The 25,476-nt window shown below is 35.0% G+C and overlaps 1 pseudogene; it reads right to left on the reverse strand.

Annotated features, from left to right (window-relative positions):
- Window positions 1-2,212: 2,212 nt before the first annotated feature.
- On the reverse strand, window positions 2,213-23,585 carry LOC131921571 (proteasome subunit alpha type-2-like; annotated as a pseudogene).
- Window positions 23,586-25,476: the final 1,891 nt, after the last annotated feature.

Genomic DNA, 25,476 nt, shown 5'->3' on the forward strand with positions numbered 1-25,476 from the left:
AAAACTTTTGAAAAATAATTATATTATTAAAACATAAAGATATTACTAATATTATTGATGTGACAGTATTGTATGTATGTATAGTTCAATGAATACAGTATGTACATGCATGTGTGTGTGTGTGTGTGTGTGTGTGTGTGTGTGTGTGTGTATGTGTATGTGCTTGAGTGAGTGTGTGTTTCCATTAAATCAGTGCCAGGGTTACAAATGTACATGACCACATGTGGCCTTTTTAAAAATTATTATTATTAATGTTAGTCTTGGGAACCAAACTCAAGTCTGCTTGCAAAGAAAACCACATTCAGACACAATGTAGAAATCAGTGGATCATGGAAGCCTTGCTCCAATGGACAGAATTATAGTACAACTCCAGCATCTCTGAATAGTTAACACTACAAAAGAGGGACCAAAAAGATTCTAAGACTCAGAAAGGAATTTATTTTTCTGCTAAAAATAAACACTTTCTCATAAAAATGTCTGTGAAAAGAAGATGTGAACAATGACAATATTGACAGACATGCATGTTAATGAAGAAGGGGGACCATCTCCAGGGCTTATCCTCCTGGATGAGGAACTATAGGCAACTGATGACCATTGAGAAAGGGATAGTGTCTCCTTATCCAATACATAGCTCTCAGCCTTGACTGCTTATACACATAAAGGACAAAAACAGACACAGTGAGTTGTATATTTATATGTACACACATATATATTACATATGTGACAGCAATCATTTGGAAGGAAGAATCTGTCAATTTTGGGGTAATAAAGGGAGTTAGAGGAAAGGGACTTGGGAGGAGCTAGAGGGATGAAAGGAAAAAGGAAAGTGATATGAGTATATTTTAATTATAAAAAAGAATACAAATATGGGCACTCAACAAAATTCAATAAACCATTATATAAATATGAATATTATCTTTTACAAAAAATAGGCAATAAAGAAAACTTCAATAACTCTAGCATAAAAAGTATCACCGCTGTTCAAATATTCTTTTATGCATATACATTTTTCATTGTATGTATAAAAGTGGACATTAAAATAACAACTACATGTAGTGTTTGTGTCTGTGTTTCTTAAATTTGTTTACATATTTCTTCATCTGATTTACTTGTTACTTAATATGTTTATTCAAGTTAACAGATGGTTTGTTTGTTGTGGGATATCACTCTGCATGCTGTGAATGTGTGTTGCTCTGATTGGTTGATAAATAAAATGCAGATTGGCTAGTAGCCATGTAGGAAGTATAGGTGGGATAAGCAGTCAAGGAGAATTCTGGGAAGAGGAAGGCTGAGTCAGGAGACACCAGCCAAACATAGAGGAAGCAAAATGACAAGGCAGAACTGAGAAAAGGTATCAAACCACATGGCTAAACATAGATAAGAATTATGGGTTAAATTAAGTGTAAGAGCTAGTCAGTAATAAGCCTGAGCTAATGGCCAAGCAGTTATAAATAATATTAAAACTCTGTTTCGTGATTATTTTATAAAAGGCTACAGGACTGTGAACAAGAGATTTGTCCCGACCATGGGCCATGCAGGACACAGGAAATTTTCTGATTACACTTGTTCTTTCTTATATCTTGATGTTTGTTAAAGTGATCACCTGATGATTATTCTCACAGTTTCTCACATTCTTACGGTTTTCTGTACATTGGTAATTATATCTAGATGCTTCAGCATAATTTTCTCTAGCACATCATTGTTTATTTACTCACATGTCTCCTAGAGGAGACCAATTAACTTAATACTCTATTGCTGTAATACAACTGCACAATAATTCAAGACCTCACTGATCCATACCAAAAGGTGCTTAACACAATTCATAGGCTGTCTCATGTATTTATCAAATTGTACAGATTTTCCCAGTCTAAAAAGCCATGATGTATATTAAAAATGAGAATTGTGTTTTATGAGAACATAGTCATATTTGGTAGTAAAAGGGGCAATGAGATCTCATTATGAAAATTTATCATTTTTCTTTGCAATACAATTCCAAAATACCAACTATGATAAAGTAAGAAAGATATATATTCAAACTTAACTCTTAAAAGCTAAAAATTGGTTTAACAATTTATTATTATTTAGATATTAATTATGTAGAAACATGAATCCATTAAACCATGTAGAAATAGGTATGAACAAATGAAATATACTTTAAATATGTGTAAGTAGATAGACTATGTGAGATCTGGTTTGTTTAGGCATGTCTTTATTATGCTATGACAGTCAAGTAATCCTTCACTTCACTTGGGATGAGTCTCCTAAATCCAGCTTCACTGTAGATCAAACTTCTTCATTATCTTCTGTCATTTGCCCTTGAAAGCTTTTCTTGAGGGTGAAGATGGCTGTATAAATGGCATCTTCCAGTTCTAAGTCTTCATTATATCTGTGCTCAAGGAAAGTTATCCTGTTCACGTGGTTCTTCCCCATTGCCATGCTCTTCTAGGCAAGGTAAACTCCAGATGGATCTTACTGAAATAAATATGATCGTCCCTTATTCTACCCACAAATAAGTAAAGAAACACCAAATAGATGAACACCACCTGACTGGTTATACTCTTACATCACAGACGCTACTCTTTGTACCACCTGGGCTGTGGGAATGGGTTATTGGTAAACAAGATAGTTTCTGAGCTCTGTGCATGAGCTCTCTGTAATCTGGGCTCATGACACTATAAAACAAACTGACATGTTTGATAATCAGTTCCACTTTGTGTACACTGCTTTCATCTTACGGGATGGATTTCTGTTTTCTCTCAGTCATTAGTACTACACTGTTTGCATGTTTGATTTCCACTGAAGGAACCTTCTATCTGCAGCAGCCAAAGTGTATTCAATGTGGGCAAGTTTACCAGATGGGCTGAACAGAGTCAGCCAGAAGCTATAACCATGCTGTCATCTTTAGCGGGAATGTTGGAAAAAAGCCACATTGTTCCACCTCCACCATATTTTATTTCTGATTTGTTTATTTATTTTTTACTCTCTTTTTTAGTTTTTGAAAACTACTAAGTGAGTGAGAAGAAAATATAATACACTCTCATATTTTTTCTCATCATTTGATGTTAATAGAAGTTGATAAACATTGAATAGAACCATTGTACCATTTAACAAATTGCAATGCTAACACATAAATAATCTCTTTAGAATAGTACATGTACAAAGAATTCATCTGTAAAATGAAACTTTCCTTTACATCTCTTTCATATTATTTGATACAGTTTGTACATACAAGGTCTAAAATGTTTGTTTGTGTTTGTACATCATTCTTATTTCTAGAAGTTTTTAAGAGAGTGAGTTGTTTCTGTAGTACATATTAGAAGACAGTTGATGATTCCACTTCTCACAAATTTTATCTTAGGAATAAATTACAGTTTATGTATCATGATATTTTTCTGTATTTCACTGATGTTCAGTTGGGGGTCTCTTGTTAGATCTTTAACCCTCAAAGAACAAAATAACACCAGCTCTTTAAAATAACCTCATTTAGGACATGGCCAAATGTTTTATGTACTCTTTATGTAATTTATTGCCTAGACCTGTAATAAGCATCCTTTCCAATGAATTATGCTGGATTTAGAGAGTGTTTAAAGAGTAAAGTCTGTCCTGAAAACAAATACACATTTTAAATTTAAATATGACCTTTGCAAAATTTTGTTATATAGAACACTAATCTTATTCCACAACCATCCTTGATAAAAACATCTCTGCAAACTAGGAGTAGAAAGTAGGCATCCTTGAATGATAAATAGCATTCAATATTATATTCCATGATGAACTTCTGAATATTTTTTCTATAGTCAGGATCAAGGCAATTCTGAACAGTTTTATTCAACACTGCCATGAATATGATAGTTACTATAATAATGTAATGAAAAAAAACCTAAAAATTATGTTGGTAAGAAGGAAGTAAAATTCTATTCCTAATGAACATTATCACATTGTTTGAAAGTCTTCAGAAATTTATGAGCAATGAGACGAGAGAATAGAAATGTTAGTTGCATCCTGTGGCATGAGGGGAAAAGAAAGTCAATGAAGAGGAAAGCCTAATGTCGTTGTGACAGAGTTAAAACAAGCCAGAGAAAAGTACAGCTGGTTCCCAGATGCTGAGAAAAGTCAATGTGGTTGAATTCAAATGAGACAATCAACAGGATAAATTCAATAGCAAACATCGACCCCATCTGATATTATAGTAATAAAATAAATTTTATATGTTTGGTAAAACCCACAGAAGAATAAATCATTAAACATAGGCATTTATGGATACTAAACTGAAACCAGCTTAGAGTAATAGTTTCTTGGAAGAAATGTAAACTATGGAAAATGTAACTGTATTATCTAACTGTGACCTAGTAGTTAAGAAATGTGACCTAGCACCAGTGAAAACAGTGGGAAACAGAGTGTCATTTATTTATTACACTACAACTTAGCAGAGTACTCTTGTTGAAACTCACTTCCAATTAGGGGACTGGTTTTAAAATTCTGAAAGGCTTATAAGGTAGTTTAGTACTAGAGCACTTGCAGAGAAAATGCCCAGCCCTGAAAAAAGAAAAAAAAAAAAGAGAAATGAAGAAATGACATTCCAAGTATACTAGGATGAGCATTTGAAATCATAGACAGTGGAGGTGAGATTTCTCATCCTCAAAGACTTAATGAAAAGAAAAGGCAATTAGTATGAGCTCTGAAGTATGATTGACCATCAGAATTATCAATATGAGCTTCTATTAAAATATATTCTTAGTCATATGTATAGATACACAAATAACCACAGGTATATGTACATAAAAAAACAGTATAGAGTAACAGATATGAAACATCCTAAAGATATCTCCATGCAAGAACAAATATAAACCATTCTAAAGACCACTTTATGTAAAAAAAATCATATCAATCTCCAGATAAAATAAAAACTGTGTATGAGTCATAATCAAGCACATAAAATAAATATCCTTCATTTTGCACTAATACAAATATTAGGGTAAATTAAAAAGTTGAAGAAATTAAAAATGAAACTTTCTATAGAAAAAAATACTTTAATAAACATAAGCCTTCTCACCACCTCTGCTGCTCACCAAATCTTATTTTTTTCTTTTTATTTCAAAGAGGGTACATATGTTAATATAATCAGCTTAAAACATAGACTAGGAAGCTACTTGTAACTTTGCATTAATGTAAATTTGTGATTGTATTTGTCCTTCAGTTTTGATAGGACACACACATACACACACACACACACACACACACACACACACACACACACACATAAAATGTAGTTGGAAGTTTTCCTGGCTGGCCTGCAGTCAGGACAGATCTTTCACACTCACGTTCCCCAAATAGACACACAGAGGCTTATATTAATTATAACTGCTCAGCCATTAGATCAGGCTTATTACTGACTAGCTCTTACACTTAAATTAACCCATAATTCTTATCTATGTTCAGCCATGTGGCTTGGTACCTTTTCTCAGTTCTGCCTTGTCATCTTGCTTCCTCTGTGTCTGGCTGGTGACTCCTCACTCAGCCTTCCTCTTCCTAGAATTCTTTTTATCTGCTTATCCCACCTATACTTCCTGCCTAGCTACTGGCCAATCAGCATTTTGTTTATCAACCAATCAGAGCAACACATATTCACAGCGTACAGAATGGCATTTCATAGCAAAACAGAGAGTACAAAATATAATAAATAATAAGTAAGTAAATAAATGAGCTCAATTGAGAAAATAAACATTTAGAATGTAAAATGATTTTTAAAATTAGTTATGTGCAATAGGTTATTAGAAAATATTCCAAATTTATAGAAATAGATGTGCATAGATTGTAAATTATGTAGATACAGATAATTTATTATAAATTATAAAAGTATAAATGAAGAAAAACTTATAGTTTATATGTAACAGGTAAGTATACTACTCTGCTTGCTCAACAATATTTTGTAAATGGTAGACTTACTTTGTGGTTTCATTTATTTGCAGTTACATGAATATATATATATATATATATATTTTAAAAAATTGTTAATTATAATGTTTATCAGTTTGTTTTATTATACATGAATTGTATCTCACAAATGCAGATTAATAGTTATTTTGAACCTCTTTACTGTTATTCTCTTGTGTAAAGTGGAAAACCTGACCTTTTCCTTTCAGGACTTGAGCTTCCCTTTACACTTGGGTAACTAACTACTTCTCATTTCACTATTCAATGAAGCTACTTCCTTCAGTGTTTCTAAAGCCCAGTAATCACCATGACTTCCTCAAAATATTTGAAAATGTTTAGTGAATAGTCACTTGCTTCATGATTGATCGTTAAAGAATTTGTTATATTTAACAAGACTCCTCTTGAATTCCATTTCTGCCTTCCTCCTACCATATTGTTAAAATATATAATGAATTTCTAGAGTTGTATGGTTTTAGGATTCAAGTTTTCTTTTATAACGTTCAAGATATGTTTTGCTAATGGCAAAAGATATACTTCTCCATTCTTTGTTTTGTTTTGTTTGTTTTCTTTGAGACAGGGTGTTTGTTGTTTGTTTGTTTGTTTTGTGTATATAGCCTTGACTGTCCTGGAACTAGCTCTGTAGACCAGGTTGACCTATAACTCAGAGAGATCCACCTGCTTCTGCCTCCTGAGTGTTGGGACTAAAGGTATGAGCCACCACTATCCAGCAAAGGACGTATTTCTTAAAGACTGAGTTCTAGTCACTGTTTTATTAATTTAGTAGCTTAAAATATATATTCATAGTTTCATGTAAAATAGATTTATAATTTTGCACTTACGTAAATGTCCACATATGATCCTGATTAAAACATCTAGAAAAGTATTTGCAGTCTGATTTAGAAAATTTTTTATCACCTGCTGTGAGTGAGATTACCACAAATTTCAAAGCCCCATTATCAATCCATTTATGGTTTGTGCAAGCCTAACATTTCTTTCATTTGATTTCACCAGAGAAAGGGAAGTTTCACATTACAATATTCATAGAATGCTTTTCCTTTTTGATACTATAGTAACTCTATTTTGTTGATATTTATAATGACTGAGTTTATATAAAGCAAAATAGTAATATGTTCACTTTTTTATTTTCATGTAGATCATATAAAATACCAAATCATGTAGATCATTTAAAATATAAGCAGTGGCTCCAAAACTGGAAAACCCTGAGAAAAAGACACACATCTGATTTTATTTTGTTTTTGAGACAGGTTTTCTCTCTGTAGCCCAAACTGAAATCTAAGTGCTAGTCTTCTGTTCTAACATAGCATCTCAAGTGTTGAGATTACAGACGTGAATAACCTTATCTCATTCAAGAATTACTTAATTATTTCTGGAGTGGTATTTTTCTACTTTTGTATGGTTAATATTCCAATTTTAAACCCTGTGGTTTAAATGAATGAATGAAATGAAAATGGGCCCCCTTAGACACATAGAAGTTGATACCAGGGACTGAGAAATTTCTGTGACAGGCCAGACCATGTTTCTTATAGGAATGTGGACTTTGGGACTTCAGATTAGAAAAGCAGTTGAATGCTTTAAGTAGGCCTTAATGGGTCATACTCATAGGAAAGACATTGGTGCTCAGGATGATTTGAACTGTCGGGGCATGGCTAAAGAGCTTTGAGAGGATAACATTTGTATATGGCCTAGGGACCATTCTTGTAATATTTTGGTGAAGAATGTGATTTTTTTTTTTGCTCTTGTCCAAAATATCTGTCTAAGGCTAAATTGAAGAATTTTAGATTAATTGTATTGGCAGAGAAATTTCAAAACAGCCTAGTATCTATCCTGACATGTGTTTATTGGCATTCACTCCTATGCAGATCTATAATGAAAAGCAGTAAGCTGAGCAAATAAAAATAGAAAATGGACAATTTAAGGAGAAAGTCCTTACCAGGAAGTGGAATAGACCTAAATCCTCTGTTAAAGGAGGAAACAAATTAAAGACGATCCTAAAGTTAAATAGAATAAAATGAGTGGTGCCCTCAGCGCAAAATTGCACCCAGTCAAGCTTTTAACTTTTTGAAAAGGAATTAAATAAAAGTTTAGATCTAGGTGTGGTGGTGCATGTTGTTAATCCCAGCACTTTAGGGGCAGAGGCAAAGGAATCTCTATTTGAGGCCAGCCTGGTCTACATATAGAGCTTCAGGACATCTAAGCTTAGGCAATGAAGGAAACCATTGAAAACAAAAAGCCTACAAAGATGTAATTGAACTAGGAGGCCACGTTCCAGGTCCAGCAGGCAACAGAACTTGGCAGCTTCGGCCACATGGTTCTGGCTTTAGAGTCAAGAATGGAAGAAAGGGGTTATAGAATCCCTTCCATGACTAAAGTAGTTGCTGAGGCCAGGCATGTGTTGGGGTATCCCTATACTGAGGGCTAGAAAGGCCATTGTGCGAAGCTCTGAAAGCTAAGCCTGGATTGCCTTGGAGACCCAAAAGTATTGGAGGTGCCAGAGCCATGGGATACCTGTTAAGGAGAGCTGCTAACAGGGAGTGGAACCAGCCCAAAAGAAAGAAGCATGCTTTAGTCAAAAAAGCTGAAAGGAGTTAGAGATCTAAAGAGCGTTTGGCATTAGACATGGAAATATAGAATGTGGAGCTTGCCCAGCTGGTTTTTGGTTTTTCTCTGTTCCAGAATTTCTTCACTATTCTCCCTTTAGGAATGGTAATATATAACCTATATCATTGTAGTTTGGAAGTATGTGATCTGCTTTTTCATTTATATTTTACAAAGAATTATAGTTAAGAGATTGTGTGAGTCATCAAACTTTGTTGACTTTTAATCAATGATGATACTGTGACTGACTTTGGGGACTTTTGAAATTGGACTAAAAGCATTTTGCATTATGATATGGCTACAAGCCTATGGGGGCCAAGGAGTGGAATGTGGTGGTTTGAATAAAAATGGTTCCCCAAAATGCATGAATTGTGGACTAAAAGCTGAGGAACCCCCATGGTACTGGACTAGGCCCTCTGGATAAGGCAAGACTTAGCTTGAACTGTTTAGAGAGCACCCAGGCAGTGGGATCAGGACCTGTCCCTGATGCATGAGCTGGCTTTTTGGAACCTAGCACCTATGGTGGGACACTTTGGGCAGCTTTGGTAAAGGGAGGAGGGGCTTGGACTGAATGTACCAGGCTCTGCTGACTCCCCATGGGAGACCTTGCCTTGAAGGAGGTGGGAATGGAGGGTGGGTTGGGGGGAAGGCTGAGGGGAGGGAGGAGGGAGGAGAGGCGAATCTGTGGTTGGTATGTAAAATGAATAGAAAATCTTTTAATAATAATAAAATAAAGAAAAGGAAAAAAAGGCTCCCAAAATCCATAAAGAGAGTGACTATTAGAGCGTGTGGCCTTGTTGGAGTAGGTGTGGCTTTGTTAGAGGAAGTGTGTCACTAGAAGGTGGGCTTTGAGTTCCAGATGTTCAAGCCTGGCCAATGTGTTATATTTCACTTCCTGCTGCCTGAGGATCTAGATGTAGATCTCTCAGCTACCTTTCCAGCAACATGTATGCTGCCATGCTTCCTGCCATGATGATAATTGGCTAGACTTCTGGACTATAAGCCAACCAATTAAATGTTTTCCTTTATAAGAGTTGCAATGGTCACAGTGTCTATTCACAACAATAAAACCCTAAGAAAAAAACCCCAAAAGACACTATATTTAAAGCATTTCAGAAATTCACAATATCTCTACATGAGTGAGCAATAGCCACCACACAACAGTTGTTCACATAATGTAAAGTCTCAATGTGTATATAAATACACAGATTACTACAACATTTGGGGCCTGTTCCTTCCCTATGGAGACTTTTTCAAGGAAAGTCACATAAGCTCTGTGAGATATAGTAGCTCTAATCCATAAAGTAAGTTTTTATAACTTAAACATCTTCTAAAAATGTCTTTTGTGAAAAAAAACCCTTATTTTAAAGATATAACTTCATTTCTCTTCTATTCCTCATTGCACAAATCCCATTTTTTGTAAAAAAAAAAAATTTCATATACAGTTTTCAAAAACAGAAAACTATAGAATATCACACATACTTTTGTTTTAAAGTTGTAACAGAAGACAAAGATTATATTTTATGGGGTGAATATTGTTTTCCTAAAATGCAATCCTGTAATGCTAATTCCTAGTAAATTAGAATGTACATTGTTTGAAAAACAGGAATTTTCCAATATAATCAAGGTAAATGAGGGATTTTACATAAGATTTAACATAATATGATAGATGTGTTTTAGCAAAGGAGAATTTGGCCTCAAACCAAAATACAGAGTAGAAATTTAGAGGCAGAGATTGGGTTGATATAGCTACAAAATTACCAACTCCAAAGTTATTTGACATTGGTCACCAACTTTAAAAGGTACACTGTGATTGAACCTGCTTTATTGTACTCTAAACAAGTAATAGCTTCATAATTTGGAGAACTGGGCACACTGATGTTGGGCCCCTCTCATCCTACAAAACTAGTAGAGTGTTGGATTTTCTCCATTGTTATTTCCATTTCAAGAAAATGGATTCCTGACCTTTGGTTAAGATATACCTAGATTGCAAAATTGCAAAGGGAAATTGAATATATTTAAATAGATATTATAGAGAGAAAGAAATAATTCATATGGTAATTTTGGCTTATGTGTTCATTTATCCTTCACAATAAAAAAATTCCATGAATAGTAAGATCAGAATATATTTAGAAAATGAGCCCTCTAAACTTTTCGTCTATGTGAGGGGAACATTCAGAACAAATTGATCAGTGTATTTCATCTTTTTTTTTTTTTAATAAGAAACAAGACTTAACTATAACTATTACTAATGTTTTCAAGGAAGATATCATTTACTAATAATCCTCATTTAAAAATACTTACTATGTAAATATTGATGAGAATGTTTTCACTTATTTGAAACCACTGTGTAATCAAATTTAAGTGAACCCAACAAATAAAAAACTAAGGAATGTAAATTCTAGATATCATCAATGTTGAAGAAAATAAAGATTCTCATGTGACAGATGAGGAATGAAGTAAATGAAATATGGATTTTAGAGAAATAACCTCTCAGTCAAACACACATGAGAAACGTACATAATTTTAAATTTATGCATTTTTTTCATCTGAAAATGATATTGGTGTGCTTTATCCCATCTATAAAGCATCAGCTATCATCAAATGTGGCTCAGTGGGCTCATACCAAAGTATTTTTAACTTACATGTTTGATAAGCTGTCAAGAATGTGCTTGAATCGAATGTGAAGTGAATGCTAGATTTGGCCAATGGAGACATGGTTCTGCTTTTATTAAAGAAATATGGTTCAAAGGAAGAAAACAGTTATGTGCAAATTTATGTTGTGCAAGAGTTTGTGGCTCCTAGTGAACTTATCCACAAAAATAATAGTTTTTCAATGAAATCCTGGGAGCTACATATGAATACTAACAAAAATTTCTGGATCAGAAGATTGTTATCATACTATTCATAGTGGTAAAAGTATACAGGCAAAAATGTACCTGTACAAGTTACTTTGATATGAGAATAGATATTAAAATTAAAGGGACAAAACATTTTGGTAAATTACTTGATTAGTCTTAACTCTAAATGATCTATTATGTTCCCAGTTCTCATATGTGTACTTTGTTCAGTGGGAATTAAATGGATAAACATAAGAAACTTGTTGCCGAAACCTGCCACTATAGTATAGTATAGTATAGTATGAGCCTTAAGTACAGAACAGCCATTTCCTTTAACAGAAGGTGAACAAAATATGGCTCAAATATATGTGATTTGAAATGTTCTAGTTTAACTCATGTTGGCGTATAAACTGACTATTCAATCTTAATCATATTGTCTCCTGAAAATATATACTAATGTTCCAAGAGTGTAATTTAGCTAGATAAGTTTCTTTTTCTTTATAGATGGAAAAATTACCTATTAAGATGAAGATACACATTTTTTCTTTAAAATTTTCTTAATTATACAAACTTACATTTGAAACTAGAAAATAATGGAAGTGGAAGTGTATTGTTTTGTACATATATATCTTGAGATTGTTGAAATACATAGAAAGTAACAGATGAAAATTAAATATCTTTAAATTAATTTTTGTATTTTTATAGTATCTTCAATGAATTGATTTATTTTGTATTTTAAATTTTCACCATACAATATATTTTGTTCATAATTTCCTATTCCGTAGATCCTCCCAAATCCTCTCCACCTCATTGCTTACCAACACTCTTATTCTTTTCTCTCCCTCTTTCATAAACAATAAACTTCCTGAAACAAATATCAAAATAATCGAGCATAAACACAGTAAGACAAAATGCTAATGAAGAAAAGAAGGGAAGAAAGAAAGGAAGGAGGAAAGAAAGAAGAAAGAGAAACAAAGGAAGGAAGAGAGAGAGAAAAAAGAAAGAAAGAAAGAAAGAAAGAAAGAAAGAAAGAAAGAAAGAAAGAAAGAAAGAAAGAAGGACAAAAGAAAGAAAGAAAGAAAGGAAGGAAGGAAGAAAGAAAAGAAGAGAGAGAGAGAGAGAGAGAGAGAAAGAAAGAAAGAAAGAAAGAAAGAAAGAAAGAAAGAAAGAAAGAAAAAAGAAAGAAAAAAAGAAAGAAAAGACATAGTACATAGCACATGGAGCTCTTTTTGTTAGTCAACTACTCTTAGGCATGGGGCCTGCATTTGAATGTGGTTATGATACCCAGTAACATTCTACTGGAGAAAACTTAATTTTCTTTCCCAGAAAGTATCAATTGTAAATAGTTTCGTTGTTAGGGATGGGAGCCTGTAGCTAGAGTTTTTCTCTCCGGGTCCCGCCAAGCCCTGGCAGTCCTGTACTCCAATTATAAAATAAACATACAGACGCTTATATTATTTAAACTGCTCAGCCATTAGCTCAGGCTTACCATTGTCTAGCTCTTATTCTTATACTCAGCCCATTTCTGTTAATCTATATGTCGCCACATGTTCTGTGGCTTTACCTGCTGCCTTTACATGATGCTCCCTGAATGGCAGGCTGGCGTCTCCTCCTCTCCACCTTCCTGTTCTCTCAATTCTCCTCTCTGCTAGTCCCATCTATATGTCCTGCCTGGCTACTGGCCAATCAGTGTTTTATTTATCAATCAATCATCCACAGCAGGAGCCCATGAATGTTTCCCTCTCTCAGGGCTTGAACCTTGTCTAGATTGAACCTATAAGAGTCTATTAGTTCTACCACTGTTTCTGTGAGTCTATTTGTACACTACTCCTTTTGTGTATAGGAGATACTATTTCCTTGGAGCCATGCACCACTGCCAAATCTTACGATTTTCCCACCTCTTCCTCCACATAGATCCATGATACATAAGGGGAGGGCTTAAAGCAATGGTTCTCAACATGTGGGTCATAACCCCCTTTGGGAATGAAGGACGCTTTCACAGGGGTCACATATCAGATTGTGCATATCAGATATTTACTTTAGGATTCATAATAATAGCAAAATTACAATTATGAAATGCAATGAAAATAATTTTATGGTTGGGTGTCACTATAACTTGAGGAACTGTACTAAAGGATCACAACATTAGGAAGCCTGAGAACCACTTGATTGGAGAAAGGCATCTTATTTAGTGGCGAGTGCTTCAAATATCTCATTCACTACATATTGTCTAGTTGGAGGTCTCAGTGTTAATTCCCATCAACTAAAAATGATTCACATCTGGTGAGGGTTGGACTATGTAACTATCATTTAATGCTATGTTCCTTTAGCACGGTGGTTCTCAATCATCCTAATGCTGTGACCCTTTAGTACAGTTTTTCAGGCAATGGTGACCCTCAGCCATAAATGTATTTTGTTGCTTCTTCACAACTGTAATTTTGCTACTTTTATGAATCACAGTATAAATATCAGATATGCAGGATATCTGATATGCAACCCCAAAGGGGTGGTGGCCCACAAGTTGAGAACCACTGCTTTAGCAGAAAGGTAGCAGTAGGTTTTCCCATAAGTCCATGAACTAGCTAATCTCAGATTCTCGGCCACATTAGCACTGTCAGGTATTGGTTCCATCTCATGGGACAGGCCATAAAATCCAACCTGAAAGGTGTTGGTTACTCCCATAATGGTTGTGTCACTATTGCTGTGTATCTTGCAGGCAGGGAGGTATCTGTTGTATGTCTCAGGTATTGTAGCTAGGTGAAATTGATTACCTTTCTTCTCTGTTAATATGCAGAGTATCTTATAGTACCATGAATAATATTCAGTAAGGATGAATCTTCCGGTTGAGCACTAGATTGACTTCTCCATGTTCAATGACATAAGTATTGGCTTCATAAATAGGACCTTATTATCAGGTTGGAGAAAGAAATCATAGACTTTGAAATAGCTTGTGATGTTTGAAAGGTCTATAGGCCCCCTTTGACCAATGACTCAACAAGATGGAAGCCATTTCTGGCACTGGAGATTTTTCTTGGTAGCAAAAGATGTGTAGTTGTGACGTTGTATGTGTGTGTGTGTGTGTGTGTGTGTGTGTGTGTGTGTGTGTATATATATATATATATATATATATATATATATATGCTTCTAAATTAGTAGGTTTCCATATGGATTTTCAAAATGCCTTTACTGTTAGTTGTACATTTAGTTGATGCATTTTTTCAGATAGTAACAAAATGGAGAATAAACAAGCACATACATTTGAAAGTTGTTTGATTCATTGAAAGTCTAAAGAAAATATTTTTGTACAGTAAAATTATTTTCAGTATAATAAAGCAACTTCAAATAACATGATAAAATATAGAGTAGTAGATTCACTTAACTACATCTTTATCCACCCAAACCAGAGATATATTATAACTTGAAAATTTTCTGAGGTAATCATCAGCTAACAGGCTAAAAGAAATTCTTGAAAGTATGAAGAATTCTATTCATAAACAAAAGGTGGCCTATAGACATATTCACTTTTTCTTGAGGATATTCCTATATACAGGATAACAAAATCACATAATTAAATTTTAATCATATTCACAAAGAACTAAAAAATTCCATAAAAATTATCATCCAGAAAGAGCAAGACATTTCATAAGACAATGCCAAGCTTTCTTGTATGATTTGCTGAAATAAGAGAAATTTCAGTCTAGATAACGTGTAAAAAAAAAAAATAACGGGGTCAAAAGGTACAGCAGGTCAAGGAAAATAATTTTCACAGAACCCAGTAACAGGAAGTTAATGCAGTTTCCCTCATCCTTCACATTAATTAGAGCACCAGATGGTCTAGTCTCTGAAAAAAAATTCTACTTTACAGCTTCAAAGTAAAAGGTTTTCAGAGATCCAAATTCTTATACACTGTCATCTGTGCACAGTTCATATGCCAGAGTTCACTGTTCTTCAAATATGACTGTTTCTCCCTTGCCAAGTGTCGACATATGAGGGAATGCACGGCTACTTGTAACTTGTTTGGAATGTGTATAAAGGCTAAGAAGCACACTATACAGAACCATTTCTATGTTTTTTTTCTTCAATCTTCTTTTAATTGACTGCCACAGGCAGAGAGTACATTGTAGTAAGAAAATAATAGCCTCTTTATGCTGAAAAGATAAACGTATGCAGGACACTATTAATTGCATGAAGTGGTAATTATACAAAATATATGTATGCAACAACAAGTTTTCAAGAAATAAGGTTCTTACCCATTGCTCTGTTTCCCACATTTATTAGTTTATTAAATAACATTATGTCACAGTATAATTTCTTTTATTAGCCTGAAGGAGGATTGAGAGTCTTAGCAATTATTTATGAACTGATTCAGTTTAAAAACTGTAGCTGTTAATGCAATTATGTAAAATTAGCTATAAAATGAACCAAGTGTTCAAAATAAATGTTAAAAAAAAAGAACTCTTATCAACAGAAAGAAAGTTAGCTTTCACAATTAACCTCCATTGAAAACACAGTAACACCCAAAGGGATATGATTACTTCCCTAGAATATTAATGTTCTTTCATTTCATATTCTCCTAAGTAATTCCAAATTTAACTCACTTTCTGGAATGCTTTCAAACACTTATGTTTACTTTCTAGGCAAAAGCCCCAATCAGAGGCACTTGTATCTTTCCCATCAAACCAAGTAAATAAAATATCTCTACACAAATTCTTTATGAAGTCTCAGTTAAAGGTTGCCTTTCTGGTGAGCATTAGCTGAGTATAAAATGAGCCAGAGGAGATGCATGTCTTTGGTCTTGGCCCTGTGCTGGAATCCTAGCAGGTTGGACAAGTTAGAAATCTGATGATGTCACCCAGATGTTGACAAGTCAGCGCATCAACAGTTCTGTCTTCAGTGCTGTTCCTGATTGAGTGTACACAGTGTGCAATTGAAGAGAAGCTGAAAAGTTACTTTATCATATTGTCTGCAGTTTTCACGATCACAATCTCACAAATACACATGTATAAAAAGTCAATATAACTCCCAAATTCTGAGCCTGCTAAAAAAATTAGTAAACCTTTCTAATACTAAATGAAAATGCAATGTATCTATGGAAAAACAGATGAGGAAGTTTAATAAATCGATTTATAGAAATTTGTTTTCTAAAAGTTCAGTTGAAGAAAAATTGATGTAGGGTAAACCTGACATGAAGTAGACATGTGTCTCTTATAATCTGAGTAAAACAGACCCATGAACTGAAGGACAATGGCAGGCAATGAAGCTTCTGGATATGGTGGACAAACAATAAATATCAGCATAGTTACTGATAGAATATGTTTGTCATCTCCATTTGGAGTACTGAAAAAAACATAACCTGCCCCAAATCAAAATACAATCATAAGTCCTAGTTCTGCTACCAGTATTTACAATGTTACATTATATTCAAATGTATACAACATAATAAATACAATATGTAGTTCAAAAGCCAGCATGTATGTCTATATGTCCAAGAAGTCTTGCAACTAATTTCATCTCCTGCCTATGTTTACTGCTAATCATGTCCTAATAATAGGTATTTCCTCCTAACTTCTAAGTCCTTTTGTAGTCTTCTGATTTTTTTTAATTTTTTATTTTTATTTTGCAATACCATTCAGTTCTACATATCAGCCACGGATTCCCTTGTTCTCCCCCCTCCCGCCCCCCTCTCCTTTCCCCCAGCCCACCCCCCATTCCCACCTCCTCCAGGGCAAAGCCTCCCCCGCGGACTGAGATCAACCTGGTAGACTCAGTCCAGGTAGGTCCAGTCCCCTCCTCCCAGGCTGAGCCAAGCAACCCTGCATAGGCCCCAGGTTTCAAACAGTCAACTCATGCAATGAGCACAGGACCCAGTCCCACTGCCTGGATGCCTCCCAAACAGATCAAGCCAATCAACTGTCTCACCTATTCAGAGGGCCTGATCCAGTTGGGGACCCCTCAGCCATTGGTTCATAGTTCATGTGTTTCCATTCATTTGGCTATTTGTCCCTGTGCCCCTGCTAGCCAAGGATATCCTTACATATCAGTTTTTATATGCTGATCAAATTTCAATGTTAAAAGTGCCATAAATCCTCTTTTTTTGTTGCTGTTTGTTTTTTACTTTGTTTAAATTGAGATAGTTCTCCTTTCACTTTTGAATTACCTAATCAAAATTCTTGGGCTGCAGAGATGGCTCAGCGATTAAGAGCACTATCTGTTCTTCCAGAGATCCTGAGTTCAATTCTCAGCAAGAACATGGAATCTCACAACCATCTATAATGAAATCTGATGTTCTCTTCTGGCATGCAGGTATGCATGCAGACAGAACACTGTATACATAATAAATAAATAAATCTTAAAAAAATTCTTCTCCAATATTCAATCAACAATTCAATACTGTATTTGTCTAGATCTTTTTATAATCTAGGATTGCGTTTTATTTACACTTTAGCCATGATGGTTAACAAGCAAATAGATGATAAATATAGACAATTACTGAATGAGTCAGAGTTAAATGATTTGTGAAGGAGGAGAGAAAGCAAGTTGGAGATGTGATGAAATAGGGAATGAGGTGATTATCACAGTATGATTATTTCAGGAAGTAATGCAGGAAATACTGTAAGATCTCCCTCTCTGTGTTTTAAAATGGCTCAAAAACCTGACTCAGAAAGCATCTCCAGGTCCAGAATATAAATTCTGTGTATTTGATTGCAGCTTCCCAATCATATTAACCTTTGGGATCTGAAACAAATTCAATACATATAAGTGAAAATCCCTAAGACATCTTCCATTCCCACAGGCAGAATCAAGCCCCAAATTACACCTTGGCAACATTACCACCAGGGCTCTGATTTGGTCTGTCTACCTACATGAATTTTTAACATCTATTACAAGTCATTTTCAATATTTACTCATTTTCATGCTAATCCTTTAACGAATTTCAGTTGTTGTTCTCTATAAAGACATTTTTTTTCCTCCTCTCCTCCCACTCTCTCTCCTCACCTCACCCCTGCCTACCCCATCTACTCCTCCTCTGTTTCTGTTCAGAAAGGGGCAGGCCTCCTATGGATGCCAACAAGGCATGGCATATCAAGTTGCAGTAGGACTAAGCTTCTCCCCTTGTATTAAGGCTGGGCAAGGTAGCCTAGTATGAGGAGAAGAGTCCCAAAAGCCAGCAAAAGAGTTAGATGCAGCCCCTTCTCCCATAGTGAGGAGTCCCATAAAAGGAACAAGCTACACAGTTGTTTCATATATACTCAGAGGTCTTAGGTCAGTCCCATGCAGGCTCCCTCGTTGTAGTTCCAGAGTCTCTAAGCTCCTGTGAGCCAAGGTTAGTTGTTTCTGTGTGATCCCTTGTGATATCCTTGTCACCCCTGGCTCTTCCTCCCTCTCTTCAGCAGGATTCCCCAAGCTCTTCCCAGTGCATGACTGTGGGGTTTCTGCATCTGTTTCCACCAGTTATCAGATAAAGGATCTCTGGATGACAATTGGAGTAGTCATGAATCTATGAGTATAGCAGAATATTGCTAATAATGAGTTAGCAGAAAATCAACATTTTTTTTCTCCCATCATGTTTCATTCTATCCTAGGTGTCCCAGCCATCCAGTCTCTGTGTCCTGACACTCCAGGAAGTGTCACAAGTGGGCTCACTCTCATGATATGAGTCTGAGGTTGAACTCAACATTGGTTAGCTACTCCTACAATCCCCACACCACCCTTACCTGTGCCCTCCCCACATCCATAGGCAGGAAAGACTCTAAGTCAAAAGTTGTGTGGCTGTGTGGTGGGCCAATGTCCCAGTCCCTCCACTGGAGTCCCACCTGGTCATAGGAGGTTGCCAGTTCAGGCTACACATACACCATTGCTAGGAGTCTTATCTGAGGTCACCCTCATAGATTCCTGGGAGTTTCCCTTGCAACAAGTTTACACTTGACTTCAAAATGCCCCCCCTTTCCAGTCATCTTTTTTAGCACTCTCCGACTCCATTCACCCCAGCCTGAATCCTCATGTTCCTATCTCTACCTGCTCCTAGTCCACCCATGAGATCTCTTCTATTTCCTGTTCCCAGGAAAACCACATATCTCCCTTGGGCCCTCCTTGTTATATAGCCTCTCTGGGTCTCTGTATTATAGCATGGTTATCTTTTACTTTACAGCTAATATCCACTAATAAGTTTATCTTTCTGCATCTGGGTTACTTCACTCATGATTAATTTTTTTCTAGTTTCATCCATTTACCTTAAAATTTTATTATATCTTTGTTTTCAACAGCTGAGTAATGTCCAATGTATAAATATACCACATTTTCTTTACACATTCTTCATTTAAGGGGCATCTACTTTGTTTCCAGGTTCTGGAAATTACAAATAAAGCTTCTATGAACATAGTTTAGAACGTGTACTTATGGTGTGATTGAAATCCTTTGGGTATATGTCCAGAAGTAGTATAGCTGAGTCTTGTGGTAGATTGATTCCCAACTTTCTGACAAACCACCATATTGATTTCCAAAGTGGCTGTGCAAATATATACGACCACCAGAAGTGGAAGAGTGTTCCCCTTGCTTCACCTCATCTCCAGCATAAGCTGTCAATTGTGTTTTTAATCTTAGCCACTCTGACAGGTATAAGACAGAATCACAGAGTCATTTTGATTTGTATCTCCCTGATGACTAAGGATGTTGAAGACTTCTTTAAGTGTATCTCGGCTTTTGAGATTCTTCTGTTGAGAATTCTCTGTTTAGATATGAAACTCCATTTTTAACTGAATTATATGATTTTTTTTTTATTTCTGGTTACTTCATATATTTTGGAGATTAGCCCTCTGTCATATGTGGGGTTGATTAAGATCTTTTTTCATTCAATATGCTGTGATTTTGTATTATTGACGGTGTCCTTTGCCTTATAGAAGCTTTTCAGTTTCATGAAATCTTATTTATTAATTGTCAGTCTTAGTGTCTGTGCTTCTGGTGTTCTATTTGGGAAGTAGTCTCGTGCCAATGTGTTCAAGGCTATTTCCCACTTCTATCATGCTTGGTGTAACTGTATTTATATTGAGGCCTTTGATCCACTTGGACTTGAGTTTTGTGCAGGGTAATAGATATGAATCTATTTGTAATCTACATGTAGATATCCAGTTATGTTGAAGATGCTTTCTATTTTCCATTGTGTAATTTTGGCTTCTTGGTTAAAAATCAGATGTCTATAGGTGTGTGGACTTACATCTGGGACTTAGATTTGATTCCATTCATCCATCTGTCTATTTTTATGCCAATACCATGCTGTGTTTATACTATAGCTCTATAGTAGTGCTTGAAATCAGCGATGGTGGTATCTCAGGAAGTCCTTTCATTTTATAGCACTGTTTTAGCTAACCTGGGTTTGTTTGTTTGTTTTCTCATATGAAGCTGGGTATTGTTCTTTGGCAGTCTGTAAAGAATTGTGTAGGAATTTTGTTGGGGAATGCATTGAGTCTACAGATTGCTTTTGGTAAGATGGCCATTTTTACTCTGTTAATTCTACTGATATATGAGCATGGGAGATCTTCTGATCTTCTGATATATTCTCCAAACTTTTCCTTCAAAGACTTGAAGTTCCTGTCATATAGGTATTTCACTTGTTTGGTTAAAGTTACCCCAGGGTATTTTATATTATTTATGACTATTGTGAAAGGTATTTTTCTAATTTCTTTCTCAGCCCCTTTATCATTTATAAATAGGAGGGCTACTAATTTTCTTTAGTTCATCTTGTATCCAGCAACATCACTGAAGGTGTTTATCAGCTGTAGGAGTTTCCTGATAGAATTTTTGGGGTCCCTTATGTATACTATCACATCTACAAATAGCAATACTTTGACTTCTTCCTTTCGAAATTGTATTCCCTTGATCTCCTTTTGTTTTCTCATTGCTCTAGCTAGAACTTTGACTACTATATTTAATAGATATGGAGAAAGTAGACAGCTTTTTCCTTTTTTTTTCCCTTTTTTTTTTTTTTTTTTTTTTTTTTTTGGTTTTTGAGACAAAATTTCTTTGTGTAACTTCGGAGCCTGAACTGGAACTTACTCTGTAGATCAGGCTGGCCTCATACAGAGATCCACCTGCCTTTACCTCACAAGTGCTGGGATTAAAGGGGTGCACCACCACTGCCCAGCATGACAGCCTTTTCTTGTTACTGATTTTAGTAAACTTGCTTTGAGTTTCTCTCTATTTTATTTGATATTGGCTGTTGGCTTGCTGTATATAGCTTTTATTATGTTTAGGTAGAAGACATATATTTTACTTACACTTCTTATTATGTAAACTAAGACATTTGTTCTAGAGATTCCGAATCAGTATGTCTAAATCATGGACTACTGCTATGTATTAAAGTTTTTCTACTTAACTGTCAGTGACAGCAACAGTTTTCAAAACCAAAGGATGGGTGTTTTACCTGAAACTCTAAGATTATATCCTAACTCTTTCAAATTAATTATATTAGATTTCCTATGAAGCATGAGTGGCCAGGCCATGTTCCCCAGACAACTCTAACAGCCCGTAATGGCCATTTCCAGCCCCTCTAGATGCAGATGGCCAAGATCCATCCTACAGAAAAAAAGAAGCACAAAATCAGGCCACACAATCCCACCAATCTCTGAGCTTGCCCCAAGACTGAGCCACAGAATCCCAACAATACATGGAAAAACTGGAAAGCAGTCCCTTCCCCAGAAATCCCACATAAAGTCTACCTCCTACTCAATTCTTTGTTGCTTCTTTCCTGAGCAGAGGCAGACACCCTCTTGTGTCTTTTCTAATAAATCTCTTTAGTGAAGTTTGTTGTGTGTTGTAACTTTGTGATGTTCTTTGTCTCCCAGCAACCAGGATATCTTTCCCTTCACACCTGTAACAATTCACTTCCCATGAATCTATGCGTGAAAGTTTACTCTACAGAAGAGGCAAAATAAAACAATTATGTCTTAAACTTTACAGTTTGCTTTACTCCCATGGTAAGCTTTTCACTGATAATTTTTAACTAAGATTGGGAGTTTATTTAAAAGGTTAGGCTGTGGTACTAATAAGGAATCAGAATTAGAAGCATTAATTTTTAAGTTCACACACAAAACTAAGTCTAACGCACCAGAATCTCCAGTCTCTCTACAGTTATTGTGTGTATATTACATGAAAGCACACAAAGCAGATGGTTTTAAAAAGCATTAGCTATATTTTCCTGACTTGCCCCTGTATGTACATGAGTTCATAAATACCATCAACCTCCTATTCTTTGGTTCCTTACTTCAAAATGCCTCTTCAATAAGATTATTAAAGTTTAAAATAATAATGGATAGTTGAGCATCAAAGGCAGTAATTCTATTTAGCTTTGCTCTTAGAAGTAGGTAAAATCTTCTATAGCCATATTGGGAACCTGAAATATGCTAGTATAAATAAAAATAAATAAATATGCATAGATGAGCATACACATACACACATTCACACACATATTGTACACGCATATGTTTGTTTATATTTGTATATATGTGTGTGTGATGAGATTGACAAACGTTGACCAACAGTAGAAAGTCATAAAAATTGTATTAAATTTAAAAAAATAGAGTTTCTTTATCATGTAGTTTTATGTCTTTTAAGATTGTATTTTGAGCACTGGACAAATGACTTAATGCACTCACTTAGTGCACTCACTGCACAAATCTCATCTAGATCCCACATAACAAGTCAGATATGGTAGCATATACCTATTACTGCAGTGCTCCTATAGTAAGATGGGAAGCAAGGCCAGGAGAATCAACAGGGAGCTCACTAGGGTAGCTAGACCTGGAATGTGCAGCACAGCATGACAGCACAAACAACAAAATAGGCTCCATCCCAAGTGGGTGGAAGGAGATCTACTCCTGGAAGTTATTCTCTGACTTCCATGCCTTGTTGTAGCATGCATAGGCCTGAATGTATACATACACAAACATACGACTAAGACTAATTGATATAAAATAGCTTTGTCATTCATTTTGTGTCATTGTTGTTCACCGTACAAAAGAAAGTAATTCCTCAGAACAAACAGTGTGGTGATACTTAGGAAATTAGTTTCTCATGAGACAATTAATGATATGACAAATGTCTTTTGATGCAGTACTTGGCAGAATGATGTGGATATGTCTCTGAATGTCTTATAGGACACATGTGAAGTGCTTTTACACTTACCTTTGGAGTGAGAGTCATAGTACAAAGAAAAGGAGGTGTTAAGTTTTATTTTCTTTGACTACAATCTTCATGGGTTTTTATAGGTCAGAGGCAGGTTTGCTCATTGACTGTTGGGAGGAGGAAGTTAATAGAGTCAGTGAGCTAACATGTCATTTCTTGAGTTTCCACTTGGGTGATCAGATATTCAGCTATCATATATATCTCAGAGTTCACAACACAGCAACATTTGTTTAAGTCAACATTTTATTTGGACTATGATAGAGGAAAAATGTTATGATAATTATTTTTTCATTGTTTAAAAACATCTAATGATATTTTTCTGAAATAAAACATAAAAATAATAATTAGGCTAAATAATTATTTAAGAAATGTGTAGTCCTATTAAGCATAAAGAAATCAACATTCAGTATTATAAAAAATGTAAAATTTTGAAAGTTTTCTGTTAAACAACTTGGATCTTGGATTTTCACCTAACATGAATCCTCACATTCTGAAAGTTCAGGGAAAACTAGTATTTCTTCCAAAAGAAAAGAGCAAACACCAGGTTGATTGTCTACTTGAATATTTTTTAAAGTCTAAAGCCTTATAATATGATAATTTTATAAGTGAATCTAGTTTAACTGTGGCACTTAAAGCAGAACTGTGTGTTCCAAATGTGTGAGAAGACTCTTAGCATCAGTAAGGCTTGTATTTAATGATTTGTGTGGAGACAAAAAAAAAAACAGAAAAAGAGTGCTTTGGCCTTTAGCTCTATTACAAGTACTACACACAATAACAGCTCAATAAGTGTTGGTCTCTCTCAGAGATGAATCTAAGCAGAAACTCCATTTAAAATGTGAACAAGGACATAGAAAGGTGTTTTGAAAGTGAAGATGTTGAGAAATAAGCTTGTCAGCTGTTCCGTGGCAGCCTTGCTGAATGAAATTTCCACTCTCTATATCAGTGTGTGCTTGCACATGTTTTTTTTATTTTTCGGTATACGTGGTCCATTCAAGGAGAGCCTGGAAGTATGAAAAAAAACCTACTAGCATGTTTTTTTCTTCATGGCTGTAGATAGTCTATCATATTTTACATAAACATAAATCACCCTGTAAATACAGATCAGTTTATGACCTACTAATTTTGTGGTATAAATTACATCCTTCTATGTCTTAGCCTGCTTTTGTTCTGGTTGCTTTATTATTGCAAGCACATGTATTCATCACAAAAATCCCCCAGTGGATGTAGTACAGACAATTCAAGCCACATTCATTACTACCAGAAAAAGAACTCACATTTCCCATGATCTTAAACAGTTGTTCAGCCATCAGGGAGCCACAGCTTGGTAAGACAGCGGATAAACAAAACCAATGGATAATCATGGCTTACCTTACTGAGGAATATCACTATTGTTTACTGTTTCTAAGAAGGTTTGTAAATTGAGTGCTGTCCTAGATTTCACCAATCACAATCAATGGGAAATTAGCAATAAACATGCAACAATTCACCAGAGAAAACCTTGTTTATATTAAGAACATTATGAGGGAAAATGTCGAACATTAGTCCTTTTCAGTAGCTTGGATTCTTGGTAGTATAAATGTCTCAATTGAATCCTACTGAGCATGATTATTTTAATGCTGCTATAGTATGCTACTTGGGGCTCCAAAACTCTAGCTCATAACACTTTAGATATTAATACATTATATAATTACAACAGAAAATTAATATTATTGTTGTACAAAACAATTATTTAAATGTTGACATTAATATTGATTTTATATAAAATCTTAGGGAATAGTAACATGTAAGTACAGTTTCTTGGAATTTAGTGATTAAAGATGGAAAATAAAAGTTAACAGAGCTATTAAATTTGATTCATTATAACTCAATATTGCTATTGTTCTCAGAACCTTTAAATATGTATCAATAT

Source organism: Peromyscus eremicus, chromosome 11 (assembly GCF_949786415.1).
Source record: "Peromyscus eremicus chromosome 11, PerEre_H2_v1, whole genome shotgun sequence".
NCBI lineage: Eukaryota > Metazoa > Chordata > Mammalia > Rodentia > Cricetidae > Peromyscus > Peromyscus eremicus.